We start from the raw sequence: 16,355 nt of genomic DNA, 5'->3' as shown, positions 1-16,355 counted from the left end.
CACGCAGGATGCCGACACCGGTAGATGTCTGTGGCTTTGAGGTCAGACTGTTCTATATAATGAGTCCTAGGCTGTCCAGGGCTACAGACGGAGATCCTTTCTCAGACAGATAGGTAGGTAGGTAGGTAGATAGAGAGATTAAAAAAAAGTTTGTGATTTGAAGCCCAGTTAGACACAGGCAAGTAACTATACTACACAAAAGAAACTTAGATCTTCATGATTTTTCAGACAAAGGAGAGCATAAAAATAAAGGAGTAAGACTGAAAATTCAAAGAACACTTAAGAACGTACAGCACAAGAATCCACACAAGCACAATGGCCATTAAAATAATAACTCTGTAGCTCTGACAGCTCTGCCTTGATATATTTTTTAATAATTTTGACTGTACTTAATGTATGTGTATATGTATATGCATACACATGTGTGTGCATGTGTGTGTAGACAGCTTGCAGGAGTCTCTCCTTCTATCCATGTGTGTCCAGAGACATCAAATGCTAGTTGTCAGGCTTGGCACCCGGTACCTTTACCAAACATGCCATCTTGTCAGCTGTCTGCCTTCCGATCACTAAAGCCCTTGCAGAAATGGGTAGGGGCTTTGTAGTTTAGCCATATTTTGTCCAGTGCCTTTTTTATTTAACAAAATAATCCATGTTTTCTTTTTACTTCATCCTTTGAAAAATCATCCTGTTTTTCTAAGCCGGACACTTTATTCATGTGCGCTAGCAGTACTCAGTCTCAAACAAGGGGGCAGCTTACCTGTGACTCCATTGCCTACGGAGCCACAGCCTCTTCCCCCACTCACCATGTTGTCATGTTAAACAAGCACGCCCCAGTAGCCGAAGCCTCCAGACTTCTGGACTAAAATTGTTTGTGTTCACACAAATGACCTGCTACTGTAAAATCTTGACATCTGGCACATAGCTGTCACTTCCCAGCGCCTGGTTTTTACCAAAGCAATGTTCCAACAACTGGAGGCAAGCCAGTGAAAGAAATACACAAGGCCCTCCTTTACAGAGACAGCCAAGAGATGGACCCCACACCATAACACAGAAGCTACTTCATGTAAGTTGTTCTTGGAGCAGACACCAGGCTGAGAATCGAGACTCCAGAATTCCAACCCCGTGCCCCATATACCAGAGTGGGACCAAGTCACAATACCTCCTCCCTCTGAACGTGGAGCTCAGAGGCACCTTCCAGATGTGCAGTTGGGGCCTCTGCATAATTCCTTAAACCAGAATGCATAATTAAGTTCATATTTGACTAAAAAGAGGGGGGAAAGTACCCCTTGGACTGGCTTCATAGGCGAGAGTGGCCTGAACTTAAATGTCAACCACAAAGCTGCAAGTTATTTTTGTTTTTTGCACAAATATAAAATAGATGGGAAGACAGAGTGAGTGGTCTCTTGGGGGAAGTGGTTATGCTGGAGGGTGAGAATTGAGAAGGGTTTTAGCAATGCAATTCCATGGGATAGTTCTTCAAGTCCGAGTCACCCAAGGTTCTGACACTAGCTTTGTGAGATGACATTTCCACATCAAATAGTTATGAAGTGATGAAGGTGGCTAAGATACTTCCCCAAACCCATGGTGCACAGCTGTGGCCAACCCAACTTCAGTCCTGAGTCATCTTCAGTGAGGATAAATGACACCGAGTGATCACCTGCACGACATAAGTCATCTTGTGATCCTGACTGACCTAGCACCAGCAATCCACAAGGCAGACACCTGTACAGAATTTAGCATACACACCCCGACTCAGTTGCTGCAGTATCTAGGACAAAACACACACAAAGCCAGTCTGCTCGCTATGATGTTTCCTCATCCTTGCAAGGAAACAGAGCCACAGATGGGCTGAAAACTCCCAAAGAGAAAGGAAAGATAAAGAGGAGACTACTTAGGCAACTTCTAATGAGATCATAAAACCACAATCTGAGAATTTTATTATTAGGCTAATCCTCTTAACATAGAAATGCCCCCAAACTCTACAACCAAGCAACTAATTGAGAGTTAGAAAGTGTCAAGAGAGACTCCATCCCCTTAGTACAGGCAATGTAGGATTCCCTTACTCGGTATACTCAGTATGATAAGGTGATTTTTGTCAATGCGAGCCCTAATCAGGCAGAGGATTGGCTGGTGATGACATCATACCCATGGACTAATTCCCAGTGAATACACTGTTAATATCATATGCATCAACACATCATTTACATAACAAAGTATTATAATAAGTGTAACAGTAAAGAGAGGTGCAGATAAGAAGAGCTCTTAAGAAAGGCTCTGTGACACAAAAAGGAGGTAGGGGGTCAAGGCAGAGATCTGTCCTTTTCTACTAACTGGAACTAAACAATACACACCTCCAGAAGGATCACAAAATTAATATTGAAATTCAAGTGACCTAGAACAGTCTAGTACAAGTACTATCAGAGGCTGCCTCCAATAAAGAATATTCAGTAACAAAGAGATACTCATAGGTGCACTTTGCAATGGGGTGAACTGATAAAGCCATTCATTCACACAGCAGGCAAACAGCTATTCTGGGGAACTTTGTTGCAGATCTCAGGGGAAAGCAGCCCATCACTTAATGACTTAAGTCCCCCAACACAAAATAACAAGTCAAAGGGTAGTTAGTACTGAGGAAAGAGAAAGAAGTCTAGAAAGACAAGAATAATGAGAGAGGAACTTACGGAGGAAACCTTGAAAAACAGTTACTGGTCAAGCAATTGAAACAAACTACTGATTAAGAAACATCCACACCTAGAAAGCTCTGTGCATGAATGAGTGATACCAACTCACTGGGTCATTTGGGGAAGACATAGGTCATCATTAGTTGGAGAGATTCTGGAAAGTGCCTATGTGTCCAGCCCAAAGGACGAGGACTTGAACCCTGATTTGTGACTCTCAAGTTAACAGAAAAGCTCATTCAAGAATCGGTTGAAGAATTCTTCGCATCAGATCAAACATCTGTTCCTAAACCACCAAGCGGTAAACACTAACTACATTGCGCTAACTACATTGTCACATTGCCATCCCTAAATTATATTGGGTTTCTGTTGCTGTTTGTTTGCTTGCTTGCTTGTTTGCTTGCTTGCCGATGTACACAGGTTTGGGTGTCTGAGTCTGCAGATGGACTATGCCTATATGAAGGATATTACAGAAAATACCAGACTGAGGCTTCAACAGAAATACCCCCTTTCCCACCGCTGCTGCTGCCAAGCAGGGACTTTGCCTGTCATGTCATATTAACTTTGCTCCTCTCGAATGGAAGGCCATTAAAAAGTTAAAAGCAAAGATTTCGGGGATCAGTACTCTTCACCAAAAGGGATCCTTCAATCCCCGTGAAGGTGGACACGTGGCTGGTCTCAACGAGTCCGTGAACTTGTGCATATCCGTATTGCCGGCTGACTCATAACTCAGCTAAGCATTCTCACCAGGGCGTGTGGAGTCCTCAGCATTCAAGAGAAAAGCACACTAGCACGCTGGAGAGATGCTTGTTTCTTGGGGCGCCTCCCCGGGTGCAGGCTATCAAGCTTTCTATTTGCAGCTACACCAAGAACAAACCTGGGTTAAAGACACCCTACTGTGCTAGACAACGGGCCCTGCAACTGAAGCAAGAGGGAAAGAAAGGTCCAAGGGCTGCTTTTGGGGGACAAAGCCAAGATGCCTCAACTCCCAGACCCTCCCCAGTTAACCTTTTATGCTCCCAGGCCCAGCTTCTCTATTAAGGATCCCGGAACCAACCCACGTGCTGACTCCTGTAAGGACCCCTGTTCAGATGCAAAAGGATGAAACCCCCGAGGCCAGCATAGTCACCAGTTCCTGGAGTGTTCGCCTTGCCACTGATCACTCCAATACATCAAGTGACTTACGTCAGTACCAGCGCGACTCCAGAGTTTCTGAACCGCAAATATGAACCCCCCAAGTTGGAAGTGACTGCTGCCCGCCATCCCCACCCGTACCCATTGCGGCACGTATCCCTACTTTTCAGTGTCTCTTCCAACTTCAGGACACACGCGGCAGATTCAAATACTTCCCCCTGCCTGCTCTCCCAAAATGCTAAAGTGATCAGGGCTGTTCTGAACCCAGTTAACTGATACTAGCCCAAAAGGCCACTGCTGCCCTAGAGACAATGCTTGAGCACACATTTCAAGGCAGCTCCAACCCCATCTCCCGCCAGCTCTTCTCCAGAGACCATTCTTACTAGAAAGGGCAGCGGAGTCAGATCCGGTAGTCCGGGGCAAAGCACGGGTCGAAGCGCTGGAGTCAAAGGATGCTCAGCTGGCCACTCGCACGCAGGAGCCTCTGGCAACAGCCCATCACCATCTCAGCCCGGCCAAGAAGGGGGAAAGTTCCGGTGCTGCTGCAAAGTGAAGCCAAAGCTACCAAGGGAAGCGCGGTGTTTTAACGGAGAAACATTGCCCGGGCCCCCTTGCGCGGCTGCAGACAGCCGTGCGCCCAGTAGGTGCGCCCCGTCCAGGGTGACTCCAGGCTAGCTAGCTATGCAGAAACCAGCCCAGAGCTAGCTGACCAGGAGGAGCCGGGCTGGTCGCGGACAACGCTGATTGGCCAGACCTCCCGATTGCCCGCGCCCCTGTCAAACTCCGCAGTCCACGTGGGCCGGTCCTCTGCGCCCCGCACCTCCCCATTCTATTGCTGGATGAGCCTCTCCCGAGCGCCTCGCTGTGGCCACCACTCTGCAGGTGCTGGGGGAAAAAAGGCGCTGAATTCTTCTGAACACCTGAGAGCCACTTTGAACCCTGCATAAGAAAGGAGCACTTGGGGTTCAGCTCCAGTTGAAACCATCTGGCTTCATGTGTAATGTTATTACATGGGAAAAGAGAAAATTTGACATACATGTCAATAACTGAATGATAAAAAATACATTTTTAATGGGGCTAAGGATATAATACAGTTGGTAGGATGACTGCGTAAGCATCCAAGAGACCATCACTACATAAAACCAGATGTGGTGGCACAAACTTGGGACCTTAACTCTTAAGAAGTAAAAGCAGGAAGAAGAGAAGTTCAAGGTCATCCTTGACTACTCAGTGAGTTCGAGGTCAGCCTGGGCTACATGATATCCTATCTTAAAATAAGTTTTTAAAAATGCAACTAGTTCTTTTCTGATGCCCTTCTCTACCTCGTCCCCAGCCATGCCAAATCTTTCCCCTCTTCCTTCACAGAAGTAATTAGCAATCAGCAGCCTTTAAATAATACATGTAGTGACATTCCATTTGTATTTTAGTAAATAAAGCTTGCCTGAAGATCAAAGAGTGAAAAAGCCACTCCAGTCAGCCTTACAGACCAAATAGTGGTGACACACACTTTTAATCCCAGCAACCACTCTAGTTTGCCTTACAAACTGGGTAGTAGTGGTGTATGCCTTTAATCACAGCCCTAGAGAGGAATATAAAACGGGAGGAGACACCCCCAGTCAGTTTCATTCTGAGGATTCCTGGAGACAGGATCGCCATTTCAGACTGACCTTCAGGGTGAGCCCCGATATCTGTCTCTGGGTTTCTATTTGTCATGCTACAATAATCCCTTTGCAGAGTTCTTTTGTTTGATCTCCATTGTACAAGGGGGAAAACTGAGGCACAGAAAGTCTAAATAGCTTCCTGCAGATTTCAGGGTTAATTAGTGGTGCAGCTTACATTTGGTTTGCAAGCACAGGCCTTGTCTAAGACCAGGTTGGAATTTTGGACTTTCTGGCTCCACCCCAGAACCAGAATTTTCATTTAAACCAGATCCCCCATGTGGTTGCTATATGCATGCAGTCTGAAAAGTCACTGTGTTCTCTGCTACTGTGCTGTCCTCTGTCACTGGTTAATAGCCCTCTTGCCCTTGTCGTTCTAGCACAGATGCATCCAAATCTATTCACTGTTCTCGGCCCCTCCTGCTTGAACTCATCCAGGGCAGGCTCCTGCCTCTGCTCCCCATGCCTTCTTGCCATACATACACATAAGCCATATCGTAGTATTTTACTGATTGCTAAACACTGACAGTCCTTGGCTCTTTTGTTATCAAAATTGGGACTTTGCAAAGACAGTCGTGCTATTCAATTGTCACCAGTCTAAAAGGGCTTTCAAACATAAGCCACCCTTGCAATCTTGCAGGATCCTATGACAGCTCAGCTAAAGGGCTTCCTGGGAAATGTCCAATGACGGGACGTGTCTCGTGCAGCTCTTAAGAGGCAGAATGGCCCTATGATCGGAGATATGTGGCCGAAACACCGCCATAGGAAGGTAAGGTACCGGGCGAGGTAGCTAAATGAATCCCAATTATTTCTTCCCCAGCTGCTTATCAAATGTCTACATGCCGGGCTTAGGGATTCTGTGACAAACAGCAGGTGTGACTTCTGTCTATAGTTACAGGGAAAGTTGGGCACTAAACAACTCAACCAATATATAAAAGAGGCCATTGGAGAGTATCTGTGTGTTAAAGGAATGTAGAATAAGCATGAGAGCCACGGTGGAGGATGTAAATTAGATCGTCTGCCCTGGGAAAGGGACATGGTGACAAAAGGCCAACAAAGCAAGCACCTAAGCAAAAACTGTCCCCAGTGGTAGCTCAGTTGTCGTCTGTAAGAAACAGTCCTCCCGTTTCATAGACACCTCCCTCTATCCTGCCACCCCTTTGCACCTTATGAAGTTACGCAAAATCAATCCATGTCTGTGTTATTAAAATGAGTCGGACTATTTTTCATGTAAGAGCAGCTGAAGGTCATGCCAAGAGGGTGGGTTTTTTTTTTTTTTTGGTTTTCATTCATACACAGCAGTTCACAACACCCCTTCTGCCTGTAGGAACTCCTGTGGTTTGAACTTTATGTTTCTCTTTCCTCTTGTATACTACTGGGCGTAAGCACTACTGAGCATGTCTTGGTGTATGGTGTACAATACACAGGCATGTGGCTGAATCTGTGAAGAGGCATTCTGATTCCCTTAGACCTTGTTTATAAAAATCTCCCCATTATCTGGGCTGGGAGGATGACTTGGTGAGTAAAGCACTTGTTGCTCAAGCCGGATGACCTGAGCTCAGATCACTGGGTCCTGTACAAAAGCTGGACTCAATAGTGCCTGGATCTATAATGCCAGGGCTCCTACAGCCGGATGGGAAGGAAATACAGGAGACTCACTCTCTCAAGCTTGTAGGCCAACATTTGCAGTAACAGCTTGTCTCAGGCAAGGAGGAAGGTGAAGACTGACACCCAAGGTTGTCTTCTGACCTCTACATAGGCACTGAGATAAACACACACACACACACACACACACACACACCCTTTTTTTTTATTAAGTAAAGCTCCAATTTAAATTTTTTTGCAATGCTCATGTACTTTGATTATGATTTTTCCTTGGGAGACTAATAATGATAACAATAAATATTAATCATAGCCCCGTGTGTCTGAGTATGCTAAATGCTTCATGTGGCTAACATGCTCATCATCTGAAAAGGTAAATTTCTCTTATTAGAGCTTCTGTTCCACAGATGAAAAAGTTCCAGCTCCAAAAGAGCCAAATAATACGCCATGTTCCTGGGCCAGTCTGTCACGGCAGCCTGTGCAGGGTGGCTAAGCAGAAACACATGAAGCTTCATGAATGCAAAGAGCATGTGTCTATTCCGTGGCACTGGTCTTTGAAATGTTCAAAGTGCCATTCTCTCACTTTTTGTTTTTACCCCAGCCCTTTAACTTTCAAGTTCACTTTTCTCACTAGATGCTCGCTTTGCTTTGCCTTGCTTCAACCTGGGAGCTCTGAGGACTTTGATAAATGAAACAACTGGTGTATTTTTTTGTTTGTCTTAGCCGATCTGCTCTTCAGCATCCTCTGAGGAAATGCGTCAGGCTTCTTAGAGCTCAAACACTGACAAACTCTTCAAGACAAAGGAGACCCACCCCTTACCCAAGTAACAGAGAAGGCTTCCCACCCCTTGCCATAACGGATGCTGGCTACAGTGTAAAGCGGTAGTTCTGGCCCTCCTTGCGCAAACATGAATAGTCCTCCCTCCGGCCTGAGAAGGAACTCTGGAAAATGAATCAGTATCTGTCCTCACGGCTTCTCCACAGTCCCAATCCGAGAGAAAGCACAGTGAACTTACAGTGAGAAGAAGATGTAAGGCCACTCTGGCTGGGGCTGGAATCCCTCACCTCTCTCCGGAAGTATGGGGTCTGCTGCAGTTGCTAATGACTTCCTGCTTTGGATGTCTTGGCCAGGTTTGTTTCAGATCTGGAACTCAGACAAGGAGTCTGGCTATTTGCTTTGGAAGGCTCAGGTGGGTTTCTCTACCCTTCCCTTTGCTGACCACAAGGGTTTCAATAATTTATATCTCAGAGAGGAACAGCACTTCAGGGCAAATTAGTGTAAGAGGGATTTATGAACCCACAGCAGAGCACTTTTTGAGAGATAGCACCAGAGCCGTTGCACAGAGAGACACAAACTAGATTCTGACCAGGTCCAGCCTTGCGTAGAATCATCAAAGAAATGACGCCCTCTCTTTCCCACCTCTTCTTCCCCAACATCTCCCAGTCTGGTTGTCGACCTCTGAGCTCCCTGAATATTGGGGTTGTCATTCATTCATTGATCCTTTTACTAGCTCATTTAGAATTCTTGCTTATCAAAGGGACGTGTGTATGTATGCCTGTGTTTATTGAAGCATGATTCGTGGTGGCTGAAAAGTGAGAAACAGCCAATCTGTTCAGCAGACATACGGTAATCAGTATGTGTGCTTGTACAATAGAGTATATTCAGCCTTAATAAGGAGGAGAATTCTGACATACATAACAGTGAATGAAACTTAAAGACAGAAAGGGGAAGGGAAATAAGCCAGCTCCAAAATGATAAACGCTGTGTGCTTTCTTTCCATATATGATGTACCTAGAGATTTATAGAAATAAAAAAGAAAGATGGTGGTTGCCCAGGACTCGGTGAGCAGAACAGGGCACTGCTGTGTATCACATGCAAACTTTCAACGTACAAGAAGAAAGATTCCAGGAGGGTGATGACTGTCCCAAAATAGAAGAGTACTTGATACCATCTAGTTGTTCACTTACACGCATTTCATGGTAAATTTTTTTGATATGTGTGCTTCTCCACAGCTAAGAGTGGCTTCACAATTATTCTCATCTTCTCTGAAGCTCTTTAGAGCTGAAGTTTCAAGATGTGATTTCACGTATACCGTAGATTACCCATGCAACTGCAATTTGATTATAAGACGGTACTTAATTCTGTTTGTGTGTATTTGATGTCACATCCAACATTTGAGATACAACTGTGAAAGGTATTCATAATGCCTGACCTCAAAGAACACACAAGAGCAACTATATTGATACAGGTGAAATCTCTAGTTACATCCTGCTTTCCTCCTCCACGTATTTGTTTTAGCTCCTATGTGCCAGACTCGCTGCTGCAAGCCCCTGTGCAGGTGAGTAACAGATAGAGGTGGGATGCCCCTCTGTATGCGGTGAATGTGTTTTATTACCATGGCTTAATAAAGAAGCTGCTTTGGCATGGCAGGGCAGAATATAGGTAGGCAGGAAAACTGAACTGAATGCAGAGAGAAAGAAGGCGGAGTGAGGCAGACACCATGTAGCTGCCAAAGGAGAAAGATGCAGGAAACTTACCGGTAGGCCACAGCCTCATGGTGATGCATAGATTAATAAAAATGGGTTAATTTAAGATGTACGAGCCAGCTAGGAATAGGCCTAAACCATTGGCCAGTGTTGTAATTAATATATTTTTGTGTGATTATTCAGGTCTGGGAGGCTAGTAAACTAAAGTGCAGGCTCCTTTTACATAGAGGTAAACCAAAGCCCCAAAGTCCAGCAAGGGAAAACAGTAAGTGGGAGATTGTCTAATCCCTCTCCACCAACATCCATAGGTTCTTCAGATTTTCACATTCTAGGCTCTGTCAAGATATCCTTATCCAGTCTGCCTGTGATACCCAGATATAAAAAACTGTCTGTGGTGCCTCCCACATTCGTTGCATATCAGTAACATATCTTGTCTTGAAATCAGCTACTAACCCAGCATTTTCTAAAATGCAATTTTTATTCCTCAGATGGGAGGTAAGATGATTTTACCCAAAACGCAGGGGAAAAGTTAATAGTTGTAATTCATTTTTACTGTCCATCGAGAATGAAGCTAAATGATAACATCAACCTTGTGGTTTCATAGATTCTGTTCTTTTAGCCGAGGTTGCATTCAGAGGAATTTCTGATTAAAGAGAAATCCAGAGGTAATAATTTAAGATTATGGCAAAATTAGGAATGAGGCTGATTTTTGTAAATATGTGTGTGTGTATGGATGTGTCTTCCCCTATATCTCTTGGCACTGTTTACTGCTCAGATTAGACTCATTCTCTCTTACAAAAAGGCTTCTTCCCAATGGCAAGGAAGATGTCTATTGCTGACCCAAGTGTCCCTGCACCCATGAATCCATTGGCAGAAATGACTTATGGGAAGAAAAATCTGAGGACGCCCAAGGCTTCTAGAATCCTTACACCCCACCATTGGCAGTCTGGCCACACCTGTTATATCTCTTCTTTTTCAGCTTCCCAAGCCAGGACCGCACATAGACTAAAACAGAATCATTTCTATGTCAGTTCAACAACTCAATTTTCTCTAACAGAACCTCCATCTATTAGAGATGGTGATACACACAGACTAAAAGTTAAACATCTTTAGAACCTGGGTTCTCAGAATGCTGAGTCTTTATCTTGCAAGCTGATGTTGTCTCAGAGGAAAGATAAAAAGAGAAAACTTTACTTCCAGCCCCGACCTGTCCTATTTATTCTCTGACATGTCTAGTGCAAAGGGCTGGACAAAGCAGAAGAATAAATGTTGAGTTTTATTCCAGTTTTTCCATCTATGCTATTTTAATACATGCAACAAAACCCACATGCTATTTGAGTTTTATTTTTGGACTCGAGTTTTTTTGCCTCTACCTTAGAAAAACATCATTTAGTAAAAGGTCATAAATGTTAAAGTAGGATTTAAGAGACTCCACTCGGACATCTGACATTTGGAAGACTCCTGGCTGGGGACTTGCCCACCAGGAACCCTAAACCCGTCAGTGGACCTCAAATCCTATGATTTCAAGCTGGATGCAAAATTAGCATTTTGCGCACATGCCAGCATCCCTTAGGAGTGAGCGTATGAACCAAACCCTTGATTGCAAGAGAGAGAAATAACAGACTATAAGAGGGAAGAGGGGACAGCTGTCCACCCATGAAACTGAGAGGCTTCACCTGTGCAAGTGATGCTGGCACTCAGACTAGCAAGGTGGCTCAGTGGAGAAAGGAGATTGTTACTGAGCCTGCTGATCTGGCCCTGGAACACATGTAATAGGAGGAGAGAATCAACTTGCACAAATTGCTCTGACATCCACATGGGTACTATGGCTCATCAGTACCTGCACATGCACACACACACACACACACACACACACACACACACACACACACACACACACTGTTTTTGTTTTTACTATTTTAAAGATACTGTACCCATGGAAAGGCATGAATGTGTCTTCCCCCATCTCTAGGTACTGTTTATTGTTGTTGTTTGGATTAGACTCATTCTCTCTTATAAAAAGGCTTCTTCCCAATGGCAAGGAAGGTGTCCCTTGCTGACCCAAGTGTTCCTGCACCCATTTGAGCTTCATGCAATAAAAATTACCCTCTGGCTTCAATTGTTTAAATTTTGTTTTTCAAACTTATCCCATAGCCAGGACATGAAGATGGTGCAGATGGCTTATAACCATCCTTATAAACTTACATGCTTATAAACTCCTGGAAAAGTAATGTTGACACCAGAAGTGATAGCCATTGAGGGACTTAGCCTTACCCACAGCCCTGACTGTCCTACCAGCCAGATATTGTGTTACCTAACCCTCATGACAGTATCCTAGTAGACTAGCTTTGGGCTCCTAAAGCAAGTACTGGCCAACCAAATAATATCTCTAGCTGATAAAGTAGCCATTGAGAATCAGACTTTTAAAAATGGAAGCTGAAAAATATGAACCATGTCACTGAGCCAATTGAACTTATCACCATAAGATAGAAAACACTTCATGGGCAATGTGTGATGAAGGATATGAAGAAGCCAGTCTCCAGAGATTAGGGGCTGGAGCAAGAGGAACTCTGCTCCTGAGGTATGTCACCTCTGGCAAGGAGACTTGGGAAGTGGCCAAGTAGGTTTCCCAGTCGGAATAAATCCTCAGCGCCTGGAAATTTATGATGTGCGTAGCAAATCGAGGCAACGTATAGCTAAGCCATGTGCTGCTTTCACCCAGGTTGTTATGTGTCCGTGTTGGAGCAATTCACTTGAAGAACTTCCTTTTCCATTTTCTTTATTATAGACTAAAGCCCACAGGACCTATTTGATGACTCTTAATGTGAATTATGTTAGACTGTAAAGTCTCCAAGTTATGAGTATTTTGCCTTCTCTCTCTCTCTCTCTCTCTTTCTGTGTGTGTGTGCGCGCCCACACACGCACACACACATGCACACACGTGAAGCCTCATTAGTGCAAATACGAGTGCATGAGTATTGCTTTACATAGGCAGAAGCCAAAGGACAAGCTATCTCACAAACAGTACAGTGACCTCAGAAGAGACACCGATCTGAAGAGCACCCTCTGAACACCTGAGGGTCACTCACAGAAGCCACAAGAGGGAAGGAGGCCGTTGAGAGGCAGAGTCTACACCACCAAGCATCTTGTGTTCCATGAGAAACCTGAGCCATCAGCTGTCTGCTTCTCAGTTCTCTGATCAGTATTGGCTTCTTTGCTGTGTCTTCAGCTTGCAGAGAGCTGTCTGGGAAACTCGCATGCCTTCTGCCCCCTCCTGAGCTGGTACTTTATAAAGAATAACATAAAATCAGTCCATACCTGAGCATGTGCCCTGTTGGTTCTGTTTCTGAGAGAACTCTAAAGGAGCATTCCATCAGCAAAGGGAGACCGAGGTGGAGTTTGGAACTTACAGTGACTGTGTGCCCAAGTGTATTGAGCTAGAAGGGACTTTGGTAGTTATTTGTTTGATTACTTTAGGGGGCTTGTCCTCTCCTCCAGGTCATTTCTTTTAACTTGTACAAATTACATATCACCAGCCAAAAATTTCAAGAAGATTTCCCCTGTGTTCTTACGTTTCCAAACCATCTTGCAACTTAGCTTAGACCCAGAGGACTAGGCTGAAGAGGGTGACCTAGGACCTGGAGAACACAAAGGAGCAGGGGTCAGAACAGAGATGATGACCCCCAAGGCACCCCGTCCTGGCAGCAGAAGTGTTTTAGTTTAGGTGAACTTGCTCTGGTGAGTTTAGAACATGCCAATATTTTGCAGACTTGAGATTTTATTTTGTTTGTTTCGTTAAGGCAGGTCTTAGGGTATAGCCCAGACAAGACTCGGACTCATTCAGTAGACAAGGCTGGCCTCTAACTCATGGTTCTCCTCTGCTGGCATAAAGGCTGTATCCCAGCACATGGAAAAATACTGAAGATCAGAAGTGCGATCCTTCATGTCAGCACTTTGTTTTGCAAACCTCTCAGTGCGCACTCACACACACTCTAAATAATAAATACTGTAAATGTGCCAAGGTTATTTTTTAAATATCCCTGTCCATTCTCTTTCCCTCCACGACCCTTCCTTCCTGTTCAACCCTCAACCAGTTCCAGCAGTTAAACAGTATGCTTACAGCCCTAGGGAAAACGAGACCAAAGCAAAAGCCGGAGAACAAAGACACAAAGCCACGGCTTATGAGTTTCTAAATAGGCTGCTGAAACTCAGGCCAGAGATAATAGTTTTGAAAGGATTTCTGAGCCCCTGAAGCCGGGCTTCTGAATATCAAAAAGCCACAGCATACCCTCCATCCTAGGCTGAGAAAAAAACACCCCCCCCCCCCCCGCCAATGCATGCCTTTCCTTCTCAACAGCGTATGGATGGAAGAGGTTGAGTGAACAAGACACTTAGAGGAAAGCTACAGAGTTGGGGGCAGGGCAGAGATGCCACTGTTAGGACTACGGAACTGACAGCACACGTCTGGCCTGGGAGGAATGCTCAGGCCCGACACTGTTGACATTTCAGCTGGATATTTCTCCATGGTGTAAGGCTACCCCGAGTTCTGCAGGGTGCTTAGCAACATCCTTTTAGACCTTATCCTTAAAATGCCAAGAATAACTCCCAAGTGTGACAATCACATATTCACCGGGAATGAAGGGGCAAAAGTCACCCATAATAGAGAGTTAATGAGACAGAAATATAGAGAGATGATGGGTAGATAGATAGATAGATAGATAGATAGATAGATAGATAGATAGATGACAGATAGATAGCAGACACATTTTCACAATAATACAAATGGTTTAGCAAAAAAATTGCAAGTGATAAAATAAGTTCTGTAATCTTTTTTTGCTTAGCAGCTTGTCATGATTTTCATAGAGATAAAATACCCCTCATTATGGCTACAACGTCTAATGAACTAAACTCCTATTTTTGGACCTAGGGGTTTTTTGTTTATTTGTTTGTCTGTTTTGTTTTGCTTGTCAAGACAGGGTTTCTCTGTGTGGCCCTGGTTGTCCTAGAACTCGCTTTGTAGACCAGGCTGGCCTCGAACTCACAGAGATCCACCTGCCTCTGCCTACCAAGTGCTGGGATTAAAGGCGTGCACCACCATGCCTGGCTCTGGATTTAGTTATTTACAATACTTCCCCCATCATTTTTAGTGGTTTTATGACCATCTTCCCACATTGCTTTGTGGGTTTTCCTGGGATAAATTCCCAAGGAACTTCGTTAACAGAGAAAGAATAAATGTTGAGGTTTGAATTTATTTATTTATTTATTCTCTCGGGGCTTTAAGGCACACTTAGCTGGCTGTTTCTCTAGTGCCTCTAACTTTCCTCAGCACTCCTAACCTGGCTGAGCTTGCAGGGCAGCTTCCAACATGCTCATTTTACTGAGGCAAACACTGTCAATTAATAGGACTTAAGTGACTTTCTGATGGAAACACGGTTGTTTAGCAAGACTAGGGGCCATCTGATGCCATTGATACCGACTATCAACTTTACAGGATCTATAGATAACCCAAGAGACAAACCTCATGTGCAATCCTCTAAGGAAGATTCTAGGTTGGGTTAATTAAAGTAGGGCAAACCATTTTATCTGTGAGCAACACAATTCCATGAGATGGGGTCTCCTGAATAAAAAGGAGAAAGCAAACAGAACATCAGTGTTCCATGTCTTTCTGCTTCCTGAATGCAGATGTAAGGTGACCAGTCACCTCACTCCTGTTGCCATGCTGTCCCTACCAAGGAGGACTGTACTCTTAAACTGTGAGCCAAAATAAAGCTTCCCTTCCTTCCAAAGGCTGCTTTTGTCAGTCATGGTATCATGGCAATGAGCAAAGTAGCTGTCGTTCCCTCTCCCTTGAGTCCAGGCTTCTTGTTATCAGCGCTCATGTTGGCAATATGCACGTTACCCAAACTGAAACTAAACCATAGAAATGTAGTATATTCCACATTCACATATGGAATGCAAATTTATGAGGATTGGGTGCTCGGAGCATTCCTGCCCATGAATCTTGTCTCTAAGTACATCTCTGTGTGGGCTGCAGTTTTCCAAAGCACAGTTCAGTTATGAACCTTAAATGGTACATCTCTCTCCTCCTCCTCCAGACTGCACAGCCAACGGAGTCTCCAGATGCCACCTTGGAGGGTAAATATTTAAAGACACTAACTCCAACATCTGCATCTTTCTTGTGCCTGAAGCCAAATTAAGTTGGCACAGTCTGTTTTTACTTCCCCTTCCACTTTAACACAGATTTATTACCAATCAATGGCTTATTGAGGAAAAACAAGCCCATTATAAGTCTTAGATAATGTCATCTAAGTATTTGGTATGACTTCAAGTCTGAGCAGCCAGAGTGCAGAGTGCCTCCAGTGTTCATTACCCCATGATGCTGCATTCCTCTCCATGTTTTGATTCACAAAAAAACGGGGAAAATGCTACCCACTGCCTAGACACTATTTAGATTTAATGAGATTAAATAAATTCCGAAAATGGGAGATAGAAGAGAGTTTTAAAATGTTTTAGGTGATTTGTACAAATATTCTTTCTTCCCTGAGCACAATTTTAAGCCAAAGCAAACTTCTACACTGCTATTGAAGACTAATGAATGCCTTAATAACATGCAGAGGAAAAAAATGCAATGAGTTGATTAGATACAGAAACATGATAGATCTCTGAAATACAGTTGAGAAAACAACTCAGTTGTACTCAGAGAGAGAAGCCATGACAAAGATGTGCCCTAACATCCGAGAGACTCATTGGGCTACAAGCTAATAATTTCTTGGCAGCCTGGGGGGTGGGGTTGAGA

At 44.2% G+C, this 16,355-nt stretch overlaps 1 protein-coding gene across 1 annotated transcript in view; it reads right to left on the bottom strand.

The window, feature by feature from the left end:
• The window catches only part of Tafa4 (TAFA chemokine like family member 4), a 212,181-nt gene extending 207,623 nt beyond the window's left edge, over window positions 1-4,558 (bottom strand). The window contains exon 1 of the mRNA XM_075982001.1: window positions 4,196-4,558. The gene's annotated coding sequence lies outside the window, so the exon portion shown is untranslated. The remainder of the gene's footprint in view (window positions 1-4,195) is intronic.
• Window positions 4,559-16,355: the final 11,797 nt, after the last annotated feature.

This window comes from Microtus pennsylvanicus, chromosome 8 (genome assembly GCF_037038515.1).
Source record: "Microtus pennsylvanicus isolate mMicPen1 chromosome 8, mMicPen1.hap1, whole genome shotgun sequence".
Taxonomy (NCBI): Eukaryota; Metazoa; Chordata; class Mammalia; order Rodentia; family Cricetidae; genus Microtus; species Microtus pennsylvanicus.
The sequence above is the reverse complement of the archived record's forward strand: the minus strand, read 5'-3'. Positions and strand labels throughout refer to the sequence as shown.